Source organism: Macaca fascicularis, chromosome 18, assembly GCF_037993035.2.
Source record: "Macaca fascicularis isolate 582-1 chromosome 18, T2T-MFA8v1.1".
Lineage (NCBI taxonomy): Eukaryota > Metazoa > Chordata > Mammalia > Primates > Cercopithecidae > Macaca > Macaca fascicularis.
In genome coordinates, this window is record NC_088392.1 from 22,508,057 (window position 1) to 22,530,857 (window position 22,801).

General features: G+C 45.4%; 1 long non-coding RNA gene across 2 annotated transcripts; it reads right to left on the bottom strand.

Annotated features, from left to right (window-relative positions):
* Nucleotides 1–1,158: 1,158 nt before the first annotated feature.
* LOC102130567 (uncharacterized) lies at nucleotides 1,159–22,749 on the bottom strand. 2 transcript variants are annotated; one of them, XR_010582823.2, is made up of 4 exons: nucleotides 22,675–22,749; nucleotides 19,589–19,708; nucleotides 1,586–1,693; nucleotides 1,159–1,264 (listed from the first exon to the last, which is right to left on the bottom strand). It is a non-coding gene; the product is annotated as an uncharacterized lncRNA (long non-coding RNA). The 2 variants fall into 2 exon arrangements; XR_010582825.2 differs by lacking the exons at nucleotides 1,159–1,264; nucleotides 1,586–1,693 and having other exon boundaries at nucleotides 19,121–19,708.
* Nucleotides 22,750–22,801: the final 52 nt, after the last annotated feature.

The window sequence follows — 22,801 nt, forward strand, 5'->3', positions numbered from 1 at the left end:
CTCTGTCAAAAAAAAAAAAAAAAAAAAAAAAGGAGTGGATTAAGCAGTTAAAGCTTGACAATAATTCAGGAGAGTAATTCAGGCATCTTAATCCCACTTTTCCAAACGAGGGAACTCCACGTAGAGATGTTCAGTGAGTTTACCAGGAGTTGTTCATGACTCAGTGGCAAGCCAGCATCTGAAATCACATCTTCTGACTGTTGGGTATCTTATCACTCACTCCATCTTCTAGAAAGGATATTTTTGGTGATGCACCCCAAAGATAAGCCCCAGCAACCTCTGGGAAAAATATCAAAGCACAGGAGGGGAGACCCAAAAGAGACTCCCCCATCCATCTTAGCTGACCTCTCCTTTCTCCTAGGGTTCTACTCTCACTACCCTTAAGCTGGCCACCGACCTCTCAGGCCTCAGAGCTCCAGCCCATTTATTCTCTCTGCACTGGGGATGAGACAGCGAGACTTCACATGTCAGGTCACCCCATTACTTAACATTGGATTTTCTGTGGTGCTTATGAGATGTTTCATCAAGTAACTTTAATTGGTTCTAATTTTATCCTTTCATCCTTATTGCAGAGCAACTCAATTGAATTGTCACGTTCATGCTCAGACAACTAAAAAGTGAATCTCAGAGCTTTTATATAACATATATACATGTATTTATATCATCTGTAGATTCACATACAATGAGCAGGCCTTTGTGCACAGCATGAGGGGGTGATTCAAAGGTCGTTATTTTCTCCCCATGTTGTGAGTTGTCATTTCCTTCACCTTGTACAGAGCTGGCATCTTGCCCAGACAGGTTGGCACTTGTCTTAGTCTGTTTTCATGCTACTGGTAAAGGCATACCAGAGACTGGGTCAGTTATAAAGAAAAGGAGGTTTAATAGATTCACAGTTCCATGTGGCTGGGGAGGCCTCACACTCATGGCGGAAGGTGAGGGAAGAACAAAGACACATCTTACATGGTGGCTGGCAAAGAGAGAGTGAAAACCAAGTGAAAGGGGTTTCCCCTATAAAACCATCAGATCGCATGAGACTTATTCACTACCATGAGAACAGTATAGGAGAAACCACCCCAATGATTCAATTATCTCCCACTGGGTCCCACCCACAACATGTGGCAACTTTGGGAGCTACAATTCAAGATGAGATTTGGGTGGGGACACAGCCAAACCTTACCAGCACTCTTCAGATTTAGCCTGTGTGGGGTCTGGGTGTGGGTGGGTTTCCACCACCGTTGAGGGCCTCTCATACCCTGATGCAGCTCTGAGGAAGAGGGTTATGGCCTTGGCCATGTGGCACTGGAAGGGGCCCAGTCTCAGCATGGGGGTGGGGCGTCTGGACATCCTCTCCTGGACACTCCATGAGCTGAGCAGTCAAGCTGCCACAGAATTATCACCCCACAGTGCCCAGGTAAACAGTGAATGTAGCGTCCATTAGGTTGGTGCAAAAGTAGTTGCGGTTTTTGCCATTACTTTTCATTGCAAAAGTCATAATTACAATAAAATTCTAACAAATGCTCCACGGCAACCACCCAGGCCTCCAGGGTGTGCCAGCATCCCCACGCCAAAGTTTCTAATGTCCTACCTTTTCCCCGTGCTCTGTGCTGCGCCTGGCCCTGTGACCCTCCTGTGTCTCCTCCCTCGGTGGGAAGAGAAGCTTCTGTGCTCTGCTTCATCCTTGATTCCAAGAAGCCTGTTTTGGGAAAAATAATTTAAAACCTTCTGTACTTTGTTTTGTGCTGTCTTTTCCCCTCCTACTATCCATTGCTCCTCGAGGCTATATCACATCTCATCTCTGCTCCCGAGTCCCAGAGCAGTTCATATGAGGAAGAGGGGGAAAAAGAAAATCACAAATAACACAATTCCAAGCCATATCTTGCCTCAAGCGCCATTTCAGCCCTTCACAGCCCTGCTCTTGCAATTGCATCTGCCAGGAATGCCCTGCCTTCGCTTTGCCCCAGGTCACATCTCTCACTTTCTCCATCCCCCTTCTCGGGTCACCTTCTCTGTGCTCCCCTGCCCGTGCCCTGGGCGTGCTTTGATATGGTGCCTCCATGCTGTTCACGGGGTCTCCAGAAGACATCGGGGGTTGTCCTGGGTTGGGTTCCCTCAGAAGCAGAGCCGCTGACAAGGGTTTGCATGCCAGCTATTTATTTGGGAGGTGATCCTAGGAAGCACAGTCGGTGGGGAAGACAGATAGAGGAGGAGGGCAGCAGCCTCTAGAGGGGCTGTCACCACGGCGGGCCCCTGGGACCCGTGCATGCCAGTGAAGAGCATGCATCTCACGGTTTCTCCCCGGGAGTGAGGCTCCATGCACTGACTCCCGTCCATCACTGGAGGAGCATCTGGCACTTTTGCCACCTGTGCGTAGGCAGAGAGGCTTCTGGAAGCCAATGCAAGCAACAGGCAAAGAGATGCCAGTCCTGGTGGGGCAGTCAGGCTGCCTCAGCTCTGCAGGCGGAAGGCCTACACAGATACAGGCGAGCATATTATGAGCTGCCTTTCAGGGCCAGGATTATTGCTTGTTTATTCATATGTGCATTTCTGTTGCCCCATTGAGGCCCTGATATGCTGTGAGTACCTATAAGATGAAAAGAACAAAGACAGGACAAGCAAACAATACAAAAATAGCTGCCTGGAACCATTAGCCAGAACGAGAGATGTGCAGAAAGCCTGCTAGATGATGCACTGTTTTCCTCTCTCTAGAAGCCTGTCTTTAGAGTTTCTCCACGTCTGGGTATCCCATCAGTGGACTGATGTTTCATGGCTGAAAACATTTAATTCTATTTTTTTAATGTATAAAAATCAACAACAGGCTGGGCACGGTGACTCATGCCTGTAATTCCAGCACTTTGGGAGGTTGAGGTAGGTGGATCACTTGAGGTCAGGAGTTCAAGTTCAAGACCAGCCTGGCCAATGTGGTGAAACCACATCTCTACTAAAAATATTAAAAAAAAAAAAAAAATTAGCCAGGCATGGTTGCGTGCGCCTGTAATCCCAGCTTCTCAGGAGGTTGAGGCAGAAGAATCACTTGAACCCAGGAGGCAGAGGTTGCAGTGAGCCGAGATGGCACCACTGCACTCCAGCCTGGGTGACAGAGCGAGACTTTGACTCAAAAAAAAAAAAAAAAAAAAAAACCACAAACAATCAATGACAGCTAACAAATCACATTAGCTGGTTCAGAGAAGAGACCACAGAGTGTCAGGGAAGGGCAAATAGCCCTGCACCATAAGAATCCAGCTGGACTTGCCTAATATGTAGGAAATGAACACCCCTCACTACTGCTTCCCTTAAATAAGGGCATTATGCTTGCATGAAAACATTGATATTATGTGTCTCTCTATTCCCTGTTACCTGAGAATTCCAGCAGACTTGCTCACCATGACAGGCCACAAAAGCACAAACAGGGAACACAGTAGATTGCCTAAGGGCTCTTCGGAACCAAGGATCACCTGAAAGGTGATAACTGAAGCCGTAGCTTGGAGGTTCTTTCACCTAGATCGAGCCATGCCTGAATTCTACATACTCCTCATACTATTCAATTAGGTTAGACAATAAATTACTTTTTTGCTAAATATACTTGAAGCTGGGTTTCTATTCCTCATGACTCAGAGTCCAGATTAACCCTCCACTCACTCTTTGCAGAAACAAAACTCCTCCTTGTCACAGCAGATCTCTGTTCTCTCCAGGTTCTACCCCCTAGTTCACTGATTCATTGTGAAACCTTGAAAAAAGTGCCCACCTCTTTATAACCTCAAATTGCTCCCCAGAATCCTGGTGACTTCTCTGATTACTCTCTTTCTGTCTCTCTCTCTGCCACCCCTACTCATCTTGACCACCCTCCCTACCACCACCACTACCCAGTCAAAGAAGGAAAGTGTAGGGACCGCAGTTTTTATTAATTAAATGCCTTACAGCTTTCTGGGAAAGTTCTCTCCTAGTTTTGAGTCTAATACGGTTCTGTAGCACAAACCCCCCTAAATCATTCATCCATGAACATCCAAGGAAGATTTTTGGGACACTGTGATGGTTGATTTTGTATGTCAACTTGACGGGGCCACAAGATGCCCGTGTATCTGCTTAAACATTATTTCTGGTATGTCTGTGAAGCTGTTCATGGAAGATATTAGCATTTGAGTCAGTGAACTGAGAAAAGCAGCTGACCCCCCCCCCCACTGTGGGTGGGCCTTGTCCAATCCATTGAGGACCTGAATAGAACAAAACGGTGGAAGAAGGTTAGATTCCCTTTCTGTCTGACTGAGCTGGGACATCAAGCTTCAGAACCCCTGATTCTGAGGTCTTCAGATCAGATTAGAATTGACCCCATTGACTCTTCACCTCTCAGGCCTTCCAACCATGCAACCTGCTTTCCTGGGTCTCCAGCTTGCAGACAGAAGATTGTGGGACTTCTCAGCCTCCATTATCATGTAAGCAATACCTTATAATACATCTGTTTATACAAATATCTTATTGGTTCTGTTTCTCTGGAGAACTCTAATACAGAAATGGACTGGTGGCTACTTACCCAGTCTTCATTCTCTCTATCCAATATCCATTTCCCACTTCTTCCTTAATAACAGAACCCAATATTGCTCTCAATGGCAAGGTGCTCAGTTACAATATTGCATTTCCCAGACTCCCTTGCAGTTGAGGGTAGTCATGTGTCACAGTCCTGACCAATGAGCTCTCAGCGTAAGTCTCTGGTTGGGGCTTCCAGGAGCATTCCTTAGAGAAGATTAAACAAGAGAGCAGCTACTCTTTTTTGACCCTCATTCTTTAAGTTTTTCCTTCCTGGGACATGAATGGGTTAGCTCTAGTAGTTACATTGTGGCTCTGAGGGCCACCCTTCTAGAGTGGTCACCTAGAAGGAGCCCAGATTGCTGAAGACATTGTGAGGCTGCTGTTCCAGTTCTAGGCTCTCAGCTTTCAGATTTTTTATTATAAGATATATATATTTTAAAAAAGCAGCTCTATTTTCTCTGAATCACTTGTTACTTGATATGCACTTCTATGTATGCCATTCCTGTTTAAAATAAAGTTCTCTAAAAGTAGATCTACCATTCCATCCAGCAATCCCACTACTGGGTATCTACCCAAAGAAAAATAAGTCACTATATCAAAAAGACACCTGCACATGTATGTTGATTGCCGTACAATTCACAATTGCAAAGATATGGAACCAACCTAAGTGCCCATCGACCAAAGATAAAGAAAATTTGGTATATATACATCAAGGAATACTACTCAGCCATAAGAAAGAATGAAATATAATGACTTTTGCAGCAACTGGATGCAGCTGGAGGCCATTATTCTAAGTGAAGTAAGTCAGGAGTGGAAAACCAAATACCACATGTTCTCACTAATAAGTGGGAGCTAAGCTATGGGTAAGCAAAGGCACACAGAGTGATATAATGGACTTTGGAGACTCAGAAGGAGGGTGGGAGGGTGAAGGAGAAAAAACTCCATATTGGGTACACTGTACATTACTCAGGTGATGGTTGTGCTAAAGTCTCAGACTTCACCACTGTACAATTCATTCATATAACCAAAAACCAATTGTACCCCAAAAGCTACTGAAATAAATATATTTTAAAAAATAAAGTTATCTAAGCCATTCAAAACAGAGTGTACTGCTGATGCTTTTTTTTTTTTTTTCTTTTTCTGAGACAAGGTCTCCTCTGTCGCCCAGATTAGAGAGCAGTAGTGTGATCATGGCTGCAGCCTCAACCTCCCTGTGCTCAAGCAATCCTCCCATCTCAGCCTCTCAAGTAGCTGGGACTACAAGTGCATAGTAGCCACCACACCATGCTAATTCTTTGTTTATTGAGACAGAGTCTTGCTCTGTTGCCCAGGCTGGAGTGCAATGGCGCAATCTCAGCTCACTGCAACCTCCCCCTCCTGAGTTCAAGCAATTCTCCTGCCTCAGTCTCCCGAGTAGCTGGGATTACAGGGATACACCACCATGTCTGGCTAATTTTTGTATTTTTAGTAGAGATGGGGTTTCACCATGTTGGCCAGGCTGGTCTTGAACTTCTAACCTCAAGTGATCTGCCTGCCTCGACCTCCCAAAGTGCTGGGATTCCAGGTGTGAGCCACTATGTCCAACCCAATGTCTTCTTTTACTGCAGTGGTGCTCGGTGTTGGCTGCACATTAGAATCACCTAATGTGCTTTAAAAATGTCAGTGCCTGGGTCCCCTTTAGAGATTCTTATGTAATTGGTCTGGGGCATGGCCCAGGCCTTGGGATTTTTAAAAGCTCTCAAGGTGCTTCTAATGTGCAGCCAAGGCTGAGAACACACTGCTCCTCTTTTCCAAGGTAGAGTAATTGGCTAATTGATTCCCTCATCACTCTCATTAAACACTAATGAGAACTGCCATGTCCCAGGCTTACAGCCCAGCGGCTCTAAACTTGAGCAGGCATCAGAATCACCTGGAGGATTTGTTAACACACAGATTGCAGGCCCCATCCCCACAGCTTCTGATTTAATGGGTCTGGGGTGGCCCAGGTAATCTGCATTTTTCACAGCCACTCCCCGCCCCGCCCCCAACCAGGTGCTGCTGGTGCTGCTGGTCACTTTCCTGGGGTTGTGGGGTTTTTTTTTTTCTTTTTTGCCTTCCACATCTTCCTTCTGTGTTCTCGTCCCGCTCTCCCACCCTCCTCTAGGTCTCCAAGGCTGTTTGCTTTGCTTTACTGTTTACCTGCTATTAAAAACAGCAAAAAACTTGTTCCCTTTTAAAAGAATTTTAGGCAGTGGCACTTGAGAAACTAAGCCAGGACTCTTCCCTCCTTTAGGTCTGAATATAAGAATTTCCACTTGTCTTCCAAGTCTCCACTTGGATGTCACCTCCTCCAGGAAGTCTTCCTTTGGGCCCCCAAGCCTCTGCCCTCAGGGCCCCTGGCACTTCCATCTCCTCACATTTGGGTGTAATTACCTAGTTGAATCTCTAGTCTCCTAAAGACAGGAACACATTTTATCTCCGTAGGCCCAGGACGCTGCACACGGTGCGTATGCAGTAAGAATTCTCCTGCATGAAAGAAAGAGGGTGGCTTACCGTGCATGGTGGCTCACGCCTGTGATCCCAGCACTTTGGGAGTCCGAAGCGGGTGGATCACCTGAGGTTGAGAGTTCGAGACCAGCCTGACCAACATGGAGAAACTCTGTCTCTAAATTTTGTATTTGTAAAAATACAAAATTAGCCAGGCGTGGTGGCACATGTCTGTAATCCCAGCTACTAGGGAGGCTGAGGCAGGAGATTCGCTTGAACCTGGGAGGTGGAGGTTACGGTGAGCTGAGATCACGCCATTGCACTCCAGCCTGGGCAACAAGAGCAAAACTCCATCTCAAAAAAAAGAAAAGAAAAAGGGTGGCTTTGGGCAGGTTGGGCCTCTGCTGTAGGGGAGGATGAGCTGGGATGGTCTAGCCAAAGAGGCCCAGGGGCACCCCTTCCTGGCTACGTCCCTTGGAACCTGAATACAGCCCACAGCTGACCCCTCCTACCAGAAGCTTAGTTATATCCTTACATTTCCCAGCTGGAACCCCAGCTCTGCCCTGGCCTTTCTCTTCCTAACCTTCCACACATCACTAGAAGAAGGCCAGCAGCTGCGTTTGCAGGTGAGCTTCATTGGAATAATTCTCCTCCTGGAAAGGAAAATCCTCTCACAGCTGAGGCAACGGCACTGTCCAAGATTCCCCCCTGCCAGTGACTTTTAGAAAGGACGGACTTCTGACATTTCCTCCGAGTAAAAGGAGAACCCTTAGTCTCCCCAGTTGGGCAGCCTCGCCTGAATGGCTTTGAGAAATGAGCAGAGGACCTTGGCAGGAAATGAATCTCGCAGCACAGACACGTCACCGAACAGTAAACCAGGCCTTGGGTTCATTAAGAATGACGCACTTGACGCCATTCTGCCGGAGGCTGGCAGGCAGCTCTTCCCAGAAACGCGTGTCTGCGTTACAGGAGCCAAAAAAGTGTCCCTGTGATACAGGAGCTAGAAAGAAATTATTTAGGAGTTAATGAGGGGTAAGGGAATCCTCGGTAAGGGTATCCTTTTCATGAAAAGCAGCCTGAAAAATCAAGCTGCAAGCCTAGATAAGCAAGCTGGAAGCTTGCACACGTGATGCCAGCAGCTATGCCAATAGAAAAGGGATACCTGGAAGCCAGGCATATTCAACACGGAGGTTTCCTCTTCCCTTTCCTTTGTCATCATGTGTGCAGTCAATACAGTGCTGGCCAGGTAAAGACCTCATTTACATAATAAAAGATTAGGGTGGGAGGGCCAGCCTCTTGGTGCCCTGTGTAAATGGCACACCTGGTCCAACCAATCCACTACACCCTATGTAAATCAGACACCACCTCTTCAAGCTCGTTTATGAAACCAACCACATCTTGCCCCAAACCGGGGAGACCCATTCAGAAACCCCCTCCCTCTGCATGGGGGAGCTTTTCTCTTTTGCCCATTAAACACTCTGCTCTTAAAGCCACTCTTTGTGTGTCCGCATCTTCGATTTCTTTGCGTGAGACAACGAACCTCTGGTATTACCGCAGACAAATGATGTTGCTTCAGTTGCAGGGGGTTCAACCCAGCCCATTTCACTGCCTGGAATGAAACAGCCATGTGGGGGCAACCACTAGGGACCCTGCTTGCTGTAGGGGAGTGTGGTATTTAGCCTGATTTCAGAATGTGGCAGAAGAGAGGAAGCTTCCAGAGGTGCGCAGAGAGCATTCTGGTGAAAGCAGCTCAGGTATGAAGAACAGAAGAAATCACAAGGTATCAGCCAGTGGAAGGCACCCCAGGAGGGCCTGCCACACAGATAGAAAGATTAACATGGTTTAGGCAAATGGACTGCTGTTGTTTAAAATCAGAGCACCTCGGCCTTTGGAGGGTGGAGGACCCTCTTGCAAACTGGGTGACGGCTCTGGACCCTCCCCCTAGAAAAGTGCATCTATGCATGAAATGTCATTGTCCATTTCAGGGGTTTGAAGAATCATCCTGAGGATTTTTCCGGCAGAGAAATGGCAGCATTTCAGGCTGGCATCTGGCATGAGAAATGCACAGGGCAGCTGTTGAGACAATTAAGGACAAGGTGTTTGGCAGGAAACAAGGCCAGCTGGTGACAGAGACAGCCACGTAATTGTAACAGGATGGATATTGGCTAAAATGAAATATTGATTAACAATAATATGGTCCAATGAGTGGGGACATAGCCTGGAGACACGCAAAAAATTCCTGCCGTTTCCAACCATTCATTTATCCAACCAATACTGTGATTGGCACTGTTCTGTGAGCTGGGGATACAACAACATCCTTGTCCTCTTGTGTCTGACCTACTAGTGTAGACAAAGAAAATCGACAAATAAATGATGTCAGGAAGCAAAAAGTGCTACAATGATGGGGAAGGCTTCTCTGAAAGGAAAACTTTGAATAGAAACATGAATGAAGTGGCATGCGTATATCTGGGGAAACGGTCCAGATAAAGGGAACAACAAGCACAAAGGTCCTGAGATAGGAATGCGCTCTGCATGTTTGAGGAACAACGGGGATGAGGGTGGCATGAAGTGAGCAAGAGGAACAGGAGGAGGCGAGGTCTGTCTCAGAGGATAAAGGGGATCCTTGAATTTTATTCCCAGTGAGCTGGAAACCATTAAAAGATTTTGAGCAGGAGAGTGACATAATCTAATTTAGGTTTTAAAAATGGGTCCCAGTGGCTCATGCCTGTAATCCCAGGGCTTTGGAAGGCTGAGACAGGAGGATTGCTTGAGGCCAGGAGTTCAAGACCAGCCTGGGCAACATAGTGAGATCTCATCTATACAAAAAATAAAAACACTGACCAGGCATGGTGTTGCGCCTATAATCCTAGCTACTTGGGAGGCTGAGGCAGGAGGATTGCTTGAGCCCAGGAGGTCGAGGCTACACTGAGCCAAGATTGTCCCACTGCACTCCAGCCTGGGCAACAGAGCAAGACCCTGTCTAAAAAAAAAATCACTTCCAATGGGAAAATAAATGGACAAAGTCATAGTCAACACTCTTGTGACCGTTAGAACTAGTTATACCCCCTCGCCTTAACAGATAACTTATCTACTCTTCCTTGGTCCTGCTCAGTGTTCAGCAAACGTTTTTTAAAGAGACAGAGAGTAAATTTTAGGCTTTGGGGACTACATGGTCTCTGGCATAACTGCTCAACTCTGCATTGGAGCGTGCAAGCAGCCATGCATGACAGGTAAGTGAACGAGCACTGCTGAGTTCCAGGTGATCAGCATCCCAATTTGCCTGGAACTAAAGTTTTCCAGGACCTAAGACTTCCAGGGCTCAGCTGGGATAGTTCGGGCAAAGAAGGACAGTTGGTAACTTCCCACTGGGAAACTTCATACATGTGTTTCCTTTGCCTGAGAATTTTTCCCTATTTTTTTTTTTTTTTTTTTTTTTGAGACAGAGTCTCACTCTGTCACTCAAGCTGGAGTGCAGTGGCACGAACTTGGCTCCCTGTAACCTCCACCTCCTGGGCTCAAGCGATTCTCCTGCCTCCGCCACACGACACATGCTGCAACTCAATCTTTAGGGTAGGAAAACCTTGCTCTACTAAATACAAAAAATGTAGCTGGGCACAGTGGTGCATGCCTGTATTCCCAGCTACTCGGAAGTGGCATCATGTTGCCCAGGATGGTTTCGAAACTCCTGAGCTCAGGCAATCTACCCACCTTGGCCTCCCAAAGTGTTGGGATGACAGGCGTGAGCCACTGCACCAGGCCTCTTTCCTACCTTTTTACCTGGAGAATGGATAGCTCGGGGTCCCTGTAAAGTTGACATATTACTTCCTGCATGCATCTCTCTTGTACATCACCCCTTTGTGTTTTCCTGCCCTAAAGGTTGAGCAGCAGTGTGTGTCGTGTGGCCCGCAGTGGAAGCTCTTCCCATTGGGAACACGGAGCTTAACTGAGACCATCAAGGATCAGGCTCAGGAATCCAAATAGAGATGCAGGGAGGGAGGAAGGCACTTGCAGCATAAGAAGAAACTGAAAGGACACCAAAAGGAGGCAGGCAGAGGCCATGAGGCAGCAGGGGCCATGGACCCCAGGATTAGCAGAGGACATGAGTAGGCAGCAGTAGAATGAGCAGAAATAGTCGGCAAGGATGGAGGCAGCCAGGGTAGCAGAAAGAACAGAGAAATGCAGCAAATGAATCACCATCATGGTGGAGGCCAGCTTGATTGCTACAGACTTGGGGTGACCAGATGCCCCCATCTCTAACACGCTCCTGAGTACTGACTGCCTGTGCATTTTCCACGAAGTCCTGCCTTATGACTATTTGTGAGTTTCCATGTGATTTCTCTCCCCCTGCCATGTGGCCTCTTCTAAAAAGCTTACCCCAGCTCAGTGCCTTGTACATAGCAGGTATTTAAGAAATACTGTCATGAGAATGAATTATTTGAGACAATCTAAGAAAAAAATTGTCTTTGCAAACAAAATTTCCTAATATACCATCTGCATTTTGGGGTGGCCATGTGGAGCTACTTCCTTGGGGACACGTAGAGCTCCTGTGTCCATGTTTCACCCAACCCAGCAATATTATCCACTATTTGCTGAGCAAAGGCCCCATCTGAGATATCCTGAACTTACGCAGAGACCAGAAAAATCTCAGGCACAGATTGTCAGTGGGGGGGACTAGAAATTTAGAAATATGGTAGCTGGTACATCCAAACGAGTGGGAAATCACCTCTGACTTCTTTGTGTCCAGCTGCAATTGGAAGCCAAGAAGAAAAACAGAACAGGATGTGCCACAGGGAAGACAGGCAGCCCTGAGAATCAGAAAAGACTTTAATTAGCTCTTGACTGCGCTAAATGTGCCAAAAAGTGAAAAGGAAGGGACTTGTTCTTTGGGTAGAACAAGATCAGTTCTTGTCTGGTGTATTTAATGGGTCAATAGACACTCAACAGAACAATCACTTCCACTCCTTTCCCTCTCACCTCAATCCTTTAAAAATGTGCTTTGGCCAGGCGTGGTGACTCACAACTGTAATCTCAGCACTTTGGGAGGCTGAAATGGGCGGATCACTTAAACCCAGGAGTTCAAGACAAGCCTCGACAACATGGTGAGACCCTGTCCCTACAAAAAAATTAAAAATTAGTCAGACGGGTGGTGCATGCCCCTAGTCCCAGCTACTCAGGAGGCTGAGGTAAGAGGATCGCTTGAGCCCGAATTAGGTCAAGGCCACACTGAGCCAAGATCGTACCACTGCACTCCAGCCTGGGTGACAGAGCAAAACCCTGTCTTACAAAAAAAAACCAAACAAAAACAAAAACAAAAAAACAAACAAAAAACCACTTTATCAGATTTAAAGCTGGATTTTTGCTATCGGGGAAACCCTTTATTCAATCCATTTGGAATACTTGGGGAGCAAGCCTAAAATCCTTTTGAACCATTGATGTGGTGGTGTGCAGGGGCCTAGCCTAGTACAGAGGGCAGTCTCCCAAGGAAAGTATAGCCTCAGGCTCAAAGGTAAATAGGAGAATGCTCGCTTCAGTCCCAGGTGCAGGTCAGCACTGGCTTTTCCCTGGTTCAAAAAAAGAAAAGAGACAGTGCCAGCTGAATTAAACAATAAAGGCATCTTACCCAGCTCCTTGGAGAAATTAAAATTCTTCACATGCATGTGCATTAACACACAGACACACACACCTGCCCCCCGTCACTTGCCAAATAGTACAATGTGCTTCTTTTAATTAAAAGGTGATCTTTTTCTTCGGTGTTTGGCTGCATTTTTGAGAGAGAAAAGTCTCTACCAAATAAATTCCAGATTCATAGCTCAGTTGCTGTCTGGAGGGAATTGCTGGGGAACGCTCTGGAAACTTGAATGTAACTCAACCTCTGTCAAGGTGAAAACTTTTAACTTTGCTTGCCAAGGTCACACAGTTCTCCTTCATTGGAGGGCTGACAGGGTCACCACAAGTGCCATAGTGCTCACCTCTTAGTAATAGTCATGCCTTTCTCACAAACCATAGATGGTGTCTTCTTCCTTTGGGTCCCATGGTACACCCCATATCTACTTCAAAGAACCTGCAGCTCAACCCAGCCATGACTCATTTAACTGTGTGTATCTTCACTGAGCCAGAAGCAACTAGGTTCTGGGGAGAGCATCACCTCTGTGAATTCTCAGTGACTAGCATGATGCCTGACACACAGTAGGAATGCACAATTGAACGTTGATTGAGTCAATGAATGTGTGCAGGAGTGAATGCCAGAATCTGACTCATTTTTGCATCCTATGCACAGTGTTTAGATATCCTAAGTGCACATTAGTGTCACATACATCTTTTTTCCAGAGCACGTTAGGGAGCACTTGGCTTCCTAAATTAAGGGAGGAATTGTGATCAGGCCCTTTAGGATCCTCAGTAACCATCTACATTTTTGTGAACTTGCTTGTGCTTTGAATTCTCCCTTTTCTTCCTTTTAGAAACTTGGATATTGAATAGAAGAAAGCAGATGCCCCCATTTTGCTACCTCTTCACAAGACCTGGGGGCTTCTGCCATGGATTTACACTGAGCAGCTTTCTTGAGTGTGGCCCAAAGGAGAGGAAACTGAGGAGCAGTGAGCTGACCTTGGAGGAGGCTTTTTATGAGGCAGCAACGGAGTAAACAGCATTAACCCAGCCTGCATTTTGAAGAACAACCAGCTCACATTTCTCCCAGATCCTTGGAGAAATTAAAATTCTCCACAACATCACTGGAAAGTATACCATCCACTCCCAGTCCCTCAACAGATGGACTGAACTGCTCATTATGCTGGCAAGTGGCAAAGCAAAAGCAGGAAGATGTTGGGAGACAATGCTATGACAGCATTGTCTCCCAAAACAAAGAAACACCCTTTATCCATAACCTGTTAGAAGTTGAATCACCAAAATAAACCAGAAGGGAAGTTTTCCCAACAATAACAAAAAGGATCATAACATCAAAGACTCTGTGTTTCTTCACCTGGAAAGAAAAGAAGGGCATAATTAAAGCCTCTTGGCACGCTGTCCCTGCCTCTATGCCGGCATCCAGTACATGGAGGCACACATGTCTTTGTTTAAGCCTCTGTCCAACTCCTACACTGAGAATAGCTCAGGGAAAGGACCTGACCTCATTCTTCTTTGGATCCCCAGATCCCAGTAGAACACCTGGCACATAGAAACACACAACCTATGTCTGCTCAGGGAATGGCTGATGAGGCAGGGGAGGGGAGTGTGAACGTGGACCTGTCCAGTAAATTCTAGAAGACCTAGGCTTCGATTTTCTCATCAGAACAAAGACTAGGCTGCTTTCCAGTTCTAGCATTCCTTTGTCTTCTGACTCGATGAAGTATTGAATCAGAAAGTATAGTTTTAAGAAGAGTTCAGAAAAATATGTAGATAAGCCATTGATATATGCTAATTGCTATGTTGTTTCACAAAACTTCCTCTGGGGCTGGATGGAACACTGGACAGCCTGCAAGTGGCAACTTTCACATTCAAAGTACACATTGTACTAAGATGAAAGGATTAATCGGTACTCCATGGTGTCATCCACAAAGCAAAGCTAGACTCAAGTGGCTTATCTCCTGGGGAAGAAAACATGTCAAGGTGACTGTGTTCTCTGCTGCCTCCCCAGCACGAGTGTGATTTTTAACTGCACATCCAAGTGAACCCTTTCATCTTGCAAACCATATTCAGAGTCAATAGCTGTCCCCAGGAATGCTTTATTGGAAATGACTGGCAGTAATCATCCTGGGGAGGGAAGGGGAGATAAAAGCTAGTCTGAGGAAGGATGCCATCATCAGAGATTTGGAGCAGCAGGATTGTAATTAGAGGTAGAAAAGGGAGAGGGAAGCTTTGTCTTCTATGTGTGCTCCTTAGAGATCTACAGAAATGACAGGTCTCCAACCCCGAATGCAAAACGAATCCAGGCAGCAATTATAATAAGCCATTAAATGAGCCAGCCTAGCAGAAAAGACACAGAATGCTGTTCACTGGGCTCCCTGTTTAATTCCACCTGAGAAAAATCTCAGAGTGAGTGGGAGTGAAAAGAAGGAATATGGAAGACCCAGTCCTCACATTGTCCCCGAGTATAGGAACAGTTCAGAACCTCAAGACTCTGGGTTATTTGGTGCCACATAAAGTGGCTGGGTCATGTAGATGGCTGCTTGGTATTGGGACAGTTTGTCCACCCTCTTCCTGACCCCAAAGCTACCACTTAGATGTTCCTTCTCTTTCATTTCATGATTACAGGGTTTTGCAATTTTCAGCTTTCTCCGCATGATGAACACTCACAAAGAGAGATTCTTACATGGCTCATCCCTCTCTAATTTACAGGTTTTCCCTCAGAATCCATTGACAAAGCAGATGGGGAGATGAGGATATTGATCGTATTATTGACCCAGCCTTTCCACAGATTCAACTGTGAAGCATGAGATTTCACAGAATAACCAGGCCAAAGAAGGCTGCAGGTAAAGGATAGAACTTTAGACTTTTTTTTCGTTTTTTCTGAGATGGAGTCTTGCACTGTCACCCAGGCTGGAGTGCAGTGGTGCGATCTCGGCTCACTGCAAGCTCTGCCTCCTGGGTTCATGCCATTCTCCTGCCTCAGCCTCCCGAGTAGCTGGGACTACAGGCACCCGCCACCACGCCCAGCTAATTTTTTTTGTATTTTTAGTAGAGATGGGGTTTCACCATGTTAGCCAGGATGGTCTCAATCTCCTGACCTCATGATCCATCCACCTTGGCCCCCCAAGGTGCAGAGATTACAGGCGTGAGCCACCGTGCCTGGCCAGAACTTTAGACATAAGAGATCCATGTTGAGTTGTGATTGGAGGACCAGATGATTCCAGAACCCTTTAGACTCTGTTTGTCAAACTCATCATCTTTGCCCTGTGTTGTATGGATCAAATGAAATGCGTGTGATACAGTTTGGCTGTGTCCCCATCCAGATCTCACCTTGAATTGTATCACCCAGAATTCCCACGTGCTGTGGGAGGGACCCAGGGAAAGGTAATTGAATCCTGGGGGTCAGTCTTTCCCGTGCTATTCTCATGATAGTGAATAAGTCTCATGAGATCTAATGGGTTTATCGGGGGTTTCCCCTTTTGCTTTTTCCTCATTTTCTATTGCTGCTGCCATGTAAGAAGTGCCTTTTGTCTCACGCCATGATTCTGAGGCCTCCCCAGGCATGTGGAACTATAAGTCCAATTAAACGTCTTTTTCTTCCCAGTCTTGGGCATGTCTTTGTCAGCAGCGTGAAACGGACTAACACAGCGTGCATGAGCATGATCTGTGTACAGCCCTCTATTAATGCCTGTTCAATTACAGCCTTCGCCAGAAAAATGCACATAAAAAGGAATGTCAGTGCCTCAGTTATTTCAGGGAGTCTGATTCTCCTCTTGACAGTAGATGATGCCAGGAGGGAAGAAATGACAGGTGGTAAGAGATGCGGGGAAGGCAAGGGTGCCCTTCCTCTTCTTTGGACAGAGGCATCTCATGACCTTGAAGCCTTTGTAGTGTATCATAAATGTGTGGGCTGCATTCAAGTGAGGCTTTCCAGCAAGGGACTCAGAATTATTTCACAAAGTTTTGCTAATTTCGCTCCCATTTGGAAGAATTACAATGGTCCCGAAATACAATGTGAGCCAGTGGATGCCCATCTCTGGAAATAACATCAGGTACATTTAATTTAAAAGTGTCCTCAATGCCTAGGACAGTGTCAGGCACATGGTAGCCTCTGCACATATTTATTTCATAAGTGAATGGTTGAATGATTGAATTTGTTTCTGATGGTTGATTTAACCCTGTCAATTTGATTGAACAGGTACTACTCCATTTAGCCAAGTCTGAGGAGGGAAGATTTAGTCCAGCACAGATGAAACCTACTCCTGACTTTAGATGCCTCTCAGAGACAGAATGGGTTCCTAACCAGAGCACCTGACTGGGCCAAATGTCCTAGAAACTGCATGGGTTCCAGATTTGCCATGGCAGCTCACACATGGTTCATAAAAAATTTTCTGATGGTAATTCACTGACGCAAGAGGAAGAAAGACCTAGTGTACGAATTCAGTAATCAGCCTAGTAATTGATTGAAATCAGTAGAAATCAAACATGTTCTAGAATTTCTGAAAGGTCACTGAAGCCATGTGTAGGTTTATTAGAAAGTTGGATTTTTTAAAGATGAAAAGAGAAGGACCCATACACCTTAATTTTGTACCTATAAGCTTGCGGTCTGCATAACATAGATTTAGCCCAGTCTTAGCCTTCTGCATCTAACACTTCCCTAACTATTCATTTGAACTCTATAAGCATGGGTTGAATGATTACCTGGTGCCTGGCCTTGTGTTGGGTGCTCTGAGGGACTCTGCAATCTTTTTATTTTCATTTTTTGAGACAGGATCTTGCTCTATCACACAGGCTGGAGTACAGTGGTGCCATCACAGCTCACTACAGCCTCGACCTCATGGGCTCAATTGATCCTCCCACCTCAACCTCTCAAGTAGCTGGGATTACAGGCACATTCCACCATGCCTGGCTAATTTTTGTAGTTTTTGTAGAGACACGGTTTCACCATGTTGCTCAGGCTGGACTTGAACTCCTGAGCTCAAGTGATCCGCCTGCCTTGGCCTCCCAAAGTGCTGGGATTACAGGCGTGAGCCACCGCGCCTGGTCTGCAATCTTGTTATTGACTTGGGAAAACAAGAAAATTCATCACCAGCTAAGGTATGTAACAACAGCATGTGAGAGGCAGGGTTCAGCTAATCATATCGGTTATGAGTGCAAGAGAACCAGACTTTATTCAGTAAGTACACAAGATTGGGAACAATTAGATGAACCTTCTTGCTCAAAGCAAACGATGCCAGGACATTTATCGAGGGAAGGATTGCCTAGTAGTAGCTATTTAGTGTGATAATGGCGTTTGATAGTTTAGACACAAACACCATTGTCACACTCCACAGCTCTGCTAAGGAAAATCTGCAGCCACGAAGGTGTCAACTTCACCTCCACATTCCACCATTGTCACTGACAATAGGGGAACCTTGTCAGCTCCACATATTGTGACCTGAGCAGAGAAAAGAAGCATCACAGGTGCAAGCATCTTGAGCAATGGGAAGAGCTGAAGACTCACAGATGAGAGGCTTCTACGTTCTGGAACAGTAGAGTAGTAGTAAAGGGGTCCACTGCCTGTGTTCCACTGCCACCCAACAAACCCCTTCTGCAAAAACGTCCTGTGAAAATGGACAGGAACTCTGTTTACAAACATTTTCTAAAATGGCTGAGAGAGAAAGAATCTCTAGAGGGAATAGATTTCCGGAAATAAATATTTAGGGGAAGACCACATTATAAATGAGAATAATCTGACCGAATGAATGAACACTCTCCAACTCTTACCTCCTCACATACTTCCCAATCCATCATCAGTAAATGTGATCAATTCTGCAGTCTAGGAAATTAAAATTATTTTATATGGGGATACAGCAGTTGGATGTGTTGTGATCTACTCTCCGTGCATCTATTGGATATAAAGGCACCCGGTCTTGCTCAAATGTTCAATCTTCTTGACCACAGTCATTTTCCACCATAGCAGTGGGTGGGAGATGAGGGGAGAGAAGAAAGGGAGGTAGATGGAGAGAGAGGAAATGAGTCCATTTTTAGTTCATGATACTCATTTTCTAGCAAAAAGGGAGCTCCAAATAAATCCCTACAGGATTTACTTGGCTTTCCTGTTAAAAATGGTTTCTAATCGTTATGTGAACTCCTGCCCACCATGGAAAATGAGAGGAAATAAAGCATTTATCTACTCCTTCTTTTCCTGCAAATGCTGAAAAGGGAGAGTTGGGAGCCAGTTATTTTTTCCCCAGGATAACTGAGTTGTTAACATCTGACCAGAGCCTTGCTTTAGCCCTAAAACTGACCCATCTTTAACAGCTGAAAATGAACCCTTCTGTATTTTTCAGAAAAAAACATGCACCTTATTCTCATGTAGATCATGAAATCACCCTCTTCAGGCTGTGATCATCCCCCTGCAAAAGCTGAAAGTCGGTCTGCTCCCATGGGGTTGGAGTGTTGAAGTTGCCTCTTTTTTTTCTTTCCCCTTTTCACTTTGTGGATTCGTTATCTTCCACTAAGTGACTGATTTCCTTGATTCCTGTCGGTGGCCCTGGCTTTCTTTCATGAAATGTCGTCATTTGCAAGGCAGCAGGACATGCCAGTGGCCTAAATTTAGACATACTCTCTTAGGTGGGACTCGCCTCCTGGGCAGTCTTCCATGACTCAGAGAGAATGACTACGAACCCTAGAACTGTTCTAGGTGGCCCCAGTCGCTGCCACAAACCGCCAGCACTCTGGGTGCTGCCCAGCAGTGGACGCAGGTGTGTGGTGGCCCATTTTGTCCTTCCCTTTCCCTACAGCGCCTCTAACGCAGTAGCCAGGCTTGGCCTGCTTAATCTTTGCTGAGGGACCTAGAACAGAAATCCCCACCTCCTGGTCATACCAGGGCTATCGCTGACTATCACAAGAAGCTCTAGAAGTCTCTTAGCTCTGTTGGGAAGAAACAGTGAGAGGTGAACAATGCACTGGTTAAAAGGGTCCCCAGAGGACGCACTTGGAGCGCTCTATCCTGGGCAAGGGCTTGGGTCCATTTCACTTCTCAGGGCTCCATAGCAGCATCTGAGCATCCCCTACTTCTCCATGGGGGCTCTGTTGGCTTTTGGCTTTGAATGATCTGCAAAAGACAGAAAACGGAAGGAACAGATGGAAGATGAAAAGAGTTCAGGAAGTTAATGCATTACAGGTAAATCTTACCAGCTCCCCACCCCCCAAATCAACCTTTACAGGTAAATCTTACCAACTCCCCCGCCCCGAATCAACCTCGATTTCTATGGCCCAGAAATCTATCTCCAGGAAAATGTCAAAAATTTGTAAAAAGATTTACCTATAAGGTTGCTCATAGTGGCATTGTTTATAAGGGTAAACATTGGAACCAACCTAAACGTCCAGCTATAGGAGAAGAGTAATATATTTATGATATACCATGATCATTTAAATTGATTCTGTAGAAAAGTCTGGTAGACTTGGAGAGAAATTCAATATATGTTATTGAATTAAAAAGCAGTTTATAAAACAATATACACAGTATGAGTCCCTTTCTGTGAAAAAAAATGCATACATGCCTGAGGCCAAAACACCAGATGTTAACCATGGTTATCTTTCAGTAGAGAAATTATGGTTTCTTTTTATTTTCTCCTTTTGTGTGCCTTTGTTAATTTATGATTCATGTGGCACTTTTTAAGTGTTAAGCAATTTTCTTTCTGGACTCTCAATACAAATTCCTTCTTGCAAAATACTCTCCTGAAATTGGGAAGGTTGGAGCCCACCCTACTCACAGACAATTTGTCACAAGCATGAAAAGTTAGTGCTGTGCTGAGTGGCAGGCCTCAGGCTAATTTTTTAGCAAATTGTTAGTGAAATACTTTATTATGCAGTATAATAATTTTACGGTATTATTGCATCTATCACTAAACACATACTGAGTGCCAATCATTTTGTCCTGTGAGCAAATTTTAAACGTTGCTAAAATGGCCATCATCTTTTATTACTTTTTTGTTTCTGCAGAAGTGGTTAAACTATCAATTTATAAAGCAGTTTAAACAAGCAAGCAGAAGGCTTCTTTTTTTTTAAAAAAAAAAGTCATCCAATAATATATTGCTAGTAAAATAAATTAAAAGTGGTTAATGCCAGGATCCACTTCTGAATACTTTAAAAATTCACATAATCATTTCTCATTTTGCAAATTTTTAATGTTCTAGTATTTTCAAATTTAACAACTGAACTTAAATAGTACGAGCTAATAACAAACAGAAACATTATACACAAGTTGGGATGTATTAACACATTATTTCCTTTGAAAAAATAATGCTTAAGGCAAAGATGTTGGATATTAATCAGGGTGACTTGTCCAAATGCCAGCACAATTTTCCACAGTGTAGAAAAGGCCTTGAGGGATTCTGTTTAGCTTCCCCGGGCCCCTGATCCCATCCACATAAATCTCCCACCATCTCTCTTTATGCCTTACTTCCTGAGATCTCCCTGAGAAAGGCTGAGTGCTAGCCATTCCTGAATGGCTGTCTATTAATCCTGAATTTCTCCTGGAGTCTCAGCTACTCAGGAGTCTTAGGCAGGAGGATCCCTTGAGCCCAGTTGTTTGAGATCCCATTTCTAAAGAAAATACACACACAAAATTTCTGTGCGTTGTCATGTTCCTGCCCTCGTCTTCCCAACCATGATGAAAACTCTAGACATCTCTAGCTGCTGTGGCCAATTCAGAATGCAGCTTTCCCATTGGACCTGTGAGTATGAAAAACAGGCTAGATTTGGTTTGCTACTCTTTTAATGCCCTGCATTTCTTTTCATAAGTGAGAAAAAAAGCTCATTAAGGAGGAAGCCTTTACAAAGCCAGACCCTCCAGCAAATTCATCACTCTGTACGCATTCTGTATGCCCCACAGCTCCCAGCATGACGTCTTAGATTCACCAGTACCAGGAATATCGCAACACTCCCTATTCTTTCTCAGGTCAGATCTGGGCACGAGCAGCTTGTCTTTGCTTTAATATGTTGTTCCCAGGGGCTAAGAGCATTCTAGGGCCAACCCCGCTGGGGTTTGGGTGCTTTGGGGACTATGGAGCGTCACCTTGCTGCAAACCTAACCCATCAGTACCAAAAAAAAAAAAAAAAAAAAGATTTCTCAAAAAGTGAAAGATAAATGGAGACGCTTTTTACTCTGAATTCACGTTTACTGCCATTTAAAATAGATGCGTTAAATGCATTCATTTGATTCTTTCAGGCTGTTAGTCTGCATGACAAAGGAAGTCAGTATTATACTTCTGAGTTGTCATTTTGAAAGTGCATGGAAATTTTAAAATAGAACGTTCTTGTCAACAGGGAGCAAAGCAGCATTTCTTTCCTCACTGAAATCCATCTAGAAGGGAAATCTGGGACGTCCCCTATTCAGGCACCCGTAATTGCCTGTGTTTCTCACCAACCAGTGGGGAAGAAGGAATCACTGGGTATATTTTTGGCCAAGTTGGGGCCTCCATGGACTCCTTTTAAAGAGAATTGCTGAGACTTGGGGATTCCTAAGGAGCTGTTTCATTTCTGCACAGGTGTCCGGCTATTTTTAGTGCTGTCGAGGGAACAATATGACTTGGACAGAGGCATGCCAAAGGAATGACTCTAATGCCGGCATTTTGTGTGAAGGTTTGGTGTTATTGTTCAATCAGGCCATCGTAAAAACAAGAACTGGCTTAATGTCCAGCCACTCCAAGGGCAGAAATAAAAGCCCACACCGTCCCTGAGCCCTCAGCTCCTCCCCAGCCTCATCCTCTCTCCCTCTGCAGGGTGATCATTTCTTTTCCTCCTTAAGCCATTTTGTTATTTTTCTTTAAACGGAAACCATTTGTTACTCTCTCTAAAGAAAGTCTCCAGTTTCCCTCAGGCTTTCTGAAGAATCAGAAAAATTATGGAAGACAAAGTGACGGTGTGTTCAACACCTCCTGCTGCTCAGGTGCTGGGTGGCATCTCTTTCGACACTGGGGTCAGCAGCCTCCCATCATTTCTCAGTCAGCGGCCACCCCAAAGGACAGCCTGATCACTCAGGGGGGTCGGCCGGCGCCCAGGGAGAGCCGCACTTACCCCCAGTCAGCTCCGGTCCTCTCAGTCCAGGGGCCTTCCTGTGACAGGCAGGATGGCGCCTTCTACAGCTTCTGTGGCTTTAGGCTTCTCCCCTCTCCCTTTATGGGATCCAGGGTTTAAAAGTAAA